At 46.9% G+C, this 6,000-nt stretch overlaps 1 pseudogene; it reads right to left on the reverse strand.

The window, feature by feature from the left end:
• Nucleotides 1–5,905: 5,905 nt before the first annotated feature.
• Nucleotides 5,906–6,000, reverse strand: LOC120912528 (annotated as a pseudogene).

The raw sequence follows: 6,000 nt of genomic DNA on the forward strand, positions 1-6,000 counted from the left end.
CCCCGTGCCGAATGAATTGCGCATGCGCCGTCCCTAAATTTCCCGCCGTGCATCGAATTACATCCATCCCGATTCACGGACGACTTCCGCAAAAAAAAAAAAATGTCAAATTCCGACGCGGGACGGCCATACTTAACATGGCAAGTCTAACTATACGCCGCAAAATAGCAGCTTTAACTATACGCCGGAAAAAGCCGACTAGAGACGACGTAAGAGAATGCGACGGCCGCGCGTACGTTCGTGGATCGTCGGAAATAGCTAATTTGCATACTCGACGCGGAAAACGACGAGAACTCCACCCAGCGGACGCCAAAGTATTGCATCTACGATCCGAAGGCGTACGAAGCCATACGCCTGTCGGATCTTACCCAGATGCCGTCGTATCTTGGTTTGAGGATTCAAACTAAAGATACGACGCGGGAAATTTGAAAGTAAGCCGGCGTATCAGTAGATACGCCGGCGTACTCGCTCTGTGGATCTGCCCCAATGTGTTAATCTAGTGAATGAGATTCACCTGGTAGGTGAAACAAACAATACAATATAGGAAGGTACTGCTATTGTGCAATTATATAAACATCTAAAAAAAAAAAAAAATGTATTAGAATTAAGTTTCAACACATCAAAATTACCGGAAAAGAACTCGCCCAGATAATAGAAAATTTCATAAAAAAAATAAAAAAAATGCAATAACACAGATTATCACAAATGTGATGTGATTATGTGAAAAAGTTCACTTTTCTAAGGGGTCCATACGTAAGGGTAAGCGCATAAGTTATCCAGAGCACTTCGGGTGAAACTAGATGGCGAAGGCGTTCTCCTTATCTGCTGTGAATTTAACCTCATGCATCAATCCACATGAACTTCTCTTTTTATGAACTTTTTCACATAATCACATCACATTTGTGATAATCTGTGTTATTGCATTGTTATTTTTTTGATAAAATTTGCTATTATCTGGGCGAGTTCTTTTCCTGTAATTTTGATGTGTTGAAACTTAATTCAAATTATTTATTTATTTTAGATGTTTATATAATTGCACAATAGCAGTACCTTCCTATATTGTATTGTTTGTTTCACCTACCAGGTGAATCTCATTCACTAGGTTAACACACTGGAGCAAGTGCCGTATTCTCAAAGCACTTGCTCCGAAATTTGCGGCGGCGTAGTGTAAATGGCCCGGCGTAAGGCCGCGTAATTCAAAGGGGGCGGATTGTATTTAAATTAAGCGCGCCCCCGCGCCGATCGAACTGCGCATGCGCCGGCCGTAAAAATAACCCAGTGCGCATGCTCCATCTCACGACGGAAAACGTCAATGAAGCCGACGTGAGCGTCATTTACGTCAAGCCCTATTCACGAACGACTTAGTAAAACTACGGAAAAAGACGACGCTGTCCCGACGCCATACTTACCATGGCATATGACGGACCTTCGTAAACGTACCCCTCATATAGCAGGGGTAGGTTTACGCTTACGTAAACGACGACGAGGCGGCGCAAAAACGTTCGGGAATCGACGTATCAGACTCATTTGCATAGACAAATGAGAAATCGTCGTAAACGCCATCTAGCGGCCAGCGTGGAATGACATCTAAGATCCGACGATGTAAGTGACTTACGCCAGTCGGATCTACGCCGTATCTATGCGTAAATGATTCTAAGAATCACTCGCATAGATACCCGGGCTCAGAAACAGAGATACGACGGTGTATCTGGAGATACACCGTCGTATCGCTTTTGAGAATCTTGCCCAATTGTGTGCAATTGGTTCACATGTTGAACCACAGCGCCCTCATCCACATATGTATTCATTTAGAATGCATTGTTTACTGTGAAAATGACAATTGCAGTTTGGGAGTTAACCACAGGGGGCGCTGAAGGGGTTATGTGTGACCTCATGTGTGTTTACAACTGTAGGGGGGTGTGGCTGTAGGTGTGACATCATCAATTGTGTATCCCTATAAAAGGGATCACAGGATCGATGACGCCGCCACAGTGAAGAACGGGGAAGCCGTGTTGACACACAGCTCTCCCCGTTCTTAAGCTCCGGGGACCGATCGCGGGACTCCAGCGGCGATCGGGTCCGCGGGTCCTGCGGTCCCAGGGGGCGACCCACGGCTGGGTACTAGCACAGGACATACCTATACGTGCATGTGCCCAGCCGTGCCATTCTGCCAACGTAAATGTGCAGGAGGCGGTCCTTAAGTGGTTAAGCGGTTAAAAAAAAAAAAGGTTTAATTGGCACCATCAACAGAAAGAGTATGTAAACCAAAATTAACAGAAGACAACGAGGCCGGTTCTACGCAGTAGTGCGCCATGAACGTATTAATTGAAGACCATGAGGCCGCTTTGCAAATCACTACTGGAGCGACGTGTCGGGAAACCGCCCATGATGTAGAAACACTCCTCATAAAAGGTAAGACTTTTGCACACAATTGGGCCAGATTCTCAAAAGCGATACGACGGTGTATCTCCAGATACACGGTCGTATCTCTGTTTCTGAGCCCGGGTATCTATGCGAGTGATTCTTAGAATCATTTACGCATAGATACGGCGTAGATCCGACTAGAATCTAGTGATTTACATATTCTACGCCGACCGCAATGGAAGCGCCACCTAGCGATCAGCCTAAAAATTACACTTTAGGATACGACGGTGTAAGACACTTACGCCGCTCGTATCTGAGCCTAATTTAAGCGTATCTGGGGCCAAATCCTCAAAAGGGATACGCAGGCGGAACTGCTGTTCAGCCTGCGTATCCCTGTGCCTATCTATGGAACTGATCCTCAGAAGCAGTTTTCCAAAGATAGGCAGAAGATCCGACATCTGTAAGACACTTACACTGTCAGATCTTAGGATGCAGTACCGCATCCGCCGCTGGGGGCATTTCGCGTTGAAATGCCGCTTTGCGTATGCAAATGAGGACTTACGGAGATCCACAAAGCTTTTCAGCTTTGTTTTTTCTGCGTAAGTTTTAGTTTGCATACGTAAAATTAGGGCTGCTTTTACAAGGTGTAAACTGTTTACACCTTGTAAAAACAGACCTTTGTTTCGATCGCCGCAATTTTTTTTTAATTTTTAATTTTTTTTTTCGGCGCGTAACTTTTTTTTTACCCGACGCAACTTTATTGTCCCGTCGCAATCCACAAAGCCCGGCGTAACGTAATTTCGCGCGCTGCCCGTCGGGAAAATGACGTCACGAGCATGCGCAGTACGGCCGGCGAGGGAGCGCGCCTCATTTAAATTGTCATCGCCCCCTGCAGAAGAGGACCGCCTTGCGCCGGAGACATTTAAGTTACACGGCCGAAAATTTCTAGGTAAGTGCTTTGTGGATCGGGCACGTAGAAATTTTCCGCCAGTGTAACTTAAATGGTAAAAGTTAAGTTAGGCTACGTTTTTGTGGATTTGCCCCCTGGTTTCCAGAATACGCTTAAATTAGCGGCGGCGCAAATTCAGACTTAGGCCGGCGTATCTACTGATACGCCGGCCTAAGTCTTTCTGAATCCACCTAAGAGTTTCTGTTTGTTAGCTGACAAAAGTTTTGCCATCTGTATGCAGAACAAGTTCACAGCCAACGCCCTTCAGATAAAAATTCCACGGATTTGTCCGACGGAAATCCGATCGTGTGTACGAGGCTTTAGGTAGCCTGAACTACATTTCCACTAGGGCCTTTGTTTGAGCCGGGAAAGCAGCTGTGTAAGCAATGCAGCAGTTCAATACAAGTTGTATGCAAAGAGAAACAAAGAGAACGAGGTGAATACCAATCATACAGTAAATAAAAGCGCCGTTAGTTTCCTTCTCATAGGAAGATAAACATATTCGGCATCATCCTGATTCTGAACGCTGCACACATCCCCCGCTCTTCTCCTTTGTCTTGGCTTCCACTTCCTTGAAAAAGACTGTTCAGTAACCTGGGCAATTCATACTGAGCATAAAAAACAACACGCATAAAACAGATCACCCTAAAGCCTCGTACACACGATCGGATTATCCGACGGGAATTGTGTGATGATAGGATGTTGTCGGAAAATCCGACCGTTTGTACGCTCCATCGGACAATTGTTGTCGGATTGACCCTAGGATCAGCCCTGCTCCAAAGTACAAACACGCATGCTCAGAAGCAATGCTCACCATAACACAACATTAGCAGAAGTTGCCCAAAGGGTGGCGCTAAAGAGCTGAAAAAACGTGTAGTTTCATGTTTGTTGGCCGACAATTCTTTGCCGTTTGTATGCAATACAGGTTTACAGCCAACGACCTTCGGACAAAAGTCCTACGCTTTGTCCAATGAAAATCCGATTGTGTGTATGAGGCTTTAAGCAGTGGTTCTCAACCCTGTCCTCAAGTACCCCCAACAGGCCATGTTTTGGGAATTTCACTTTCACACCGAGGCGCTTCTAAACTGCCAGTAAAAACACTGAGCGCTTTTGAAGACCTTTCCATTCATTTCAATGGAGAGGGGAGTTTTTCACAGCCCTGCCAGCACACCGCCCCAGTGTGAAAGCATTCATTGATTTTAATGGGAATAGGTTTTCGTGAGCTTTTTAGGTGCTGTTTTTAGCGTGAAAGTGCCTGAAAACCGCCTCAGTGTGAAAGCGGTCTTAGATAAAATAGCTGTCTGAAATACAAAGTCATTGACTCTGATTTAAAGCACCTGTGCAAGATAAAAGGAAAACCTGCAAACATGGCCTGTTCGGGGGACTGGAGGACTGAGGTTGAGAACCACTACCCTAAAGAATATTTAAACCGGAGAACAAAAATGTAATATAGTGCAGCTTATAAGTCTTTCGATGTGTTAGCTGCATTTGTTTTAGTTTTTTGGAATAAGATGAATAAAGGCACATTTTTTTTTTTGAAAAGCCTGTGGCGTGCAAAACACAACCCAAAAACTCCACCCGGTGCAGGAAAAAATGTGCACACACATAAAGAGTGAAACACAAAAAACTGCGACGGGTGCCATCGTCAAATGGTCCTCAAAAGAGGACCCAACTCTGATCCCCCGGGGCGTTAGGCTCCTGACAGGAAAAAGAGTTACTGTGGTCCATACAGCCGTAGCCATATGGACCCATCTTGGTCCAAGCAGCCGAAGCCACAAGGACCCAACATCCTCGGAGGGACTGCCGAAACAGAACCCTCCTCGGTGAGGCTCCCCCGAAGGGAGACCCCATGAGAGCCGGCGAACTAAGCCAGAAGGCCATGTCCACCAACTCCCAAGACTATCAGAGGCAGGCCCGGGGACCAGCACCCTACTCGCCACACTTAAAGTGCCAAGCACCAAACAAAAAAAGTGACAAAACAAGACAAACACGGGGTAAAATAAAAAAGGAAAGTGGGGAGAAGGAAGATGGGAGGGTGAGGTAAAGTGACCAATGTGCAATACATTGGCCGGCCCTCCGGCCAGGAAACAAAAATTCCACTGGTCCTAGCCAAAAGGCCCGGGCCAAGCGGCAGGTGTCAAAAAGGTGTATGTGGAGATTAGTGACCAAAAAGGTGCCACACGTTGAGTGCCCCTCACACACTCAGTGCAATGTATGGCACCCCTGGACTGCCACTAACTCCACAGGCTTTTCAACGGTCCCTAGCCCCCGGTCCGGACCAGCAGCACCCTTCCCAGCCAGGAAGGTAGGAGAAGAGGTCGGGGAGAGCCCACCTAAGCAGGCTACTACCCACAACCCCTATCTCTCCCACCTTATCACATTCTGGAAATACTACCCGCTCCTCCCGGTAAAAAGAGGAGCAAGGGTTCTCTCCAGAACAACTGACTGGGGCAGATACCACCAAATCCAGGCCAAAGGCCAGGGACCCGGCCTCTTGGCTTCGACCTCATGCCTCTCTGTCCCGATCAGAAAGCTTTCACCTCCACGCCAACAGGCTTAGCGTCCGCCGACTGCCATCCCGTTCCCCCTCTCACAGGGTACTGGGGACAGTCAGCTTAGCACCACCTATTGGCAACTGATAAGAACAGATACTACACTTGATCTTAGCCAAAAGGCCGAGAAGCGAC

The sequence above is a fragment of the Rana temporaria genome, chromosome 8, assembly GCF_905171775.1.
Source record: "Rana temporaria chromosome 8, aRanTem1.1, whole genome shotgun sequence".
NCBI classification, from domain to species: domain Eukaryota; kingdom Metazoa; phylum Chordata; class Amphibia; order Anura; family Ranidae; genus Rana; species Rana temporaria.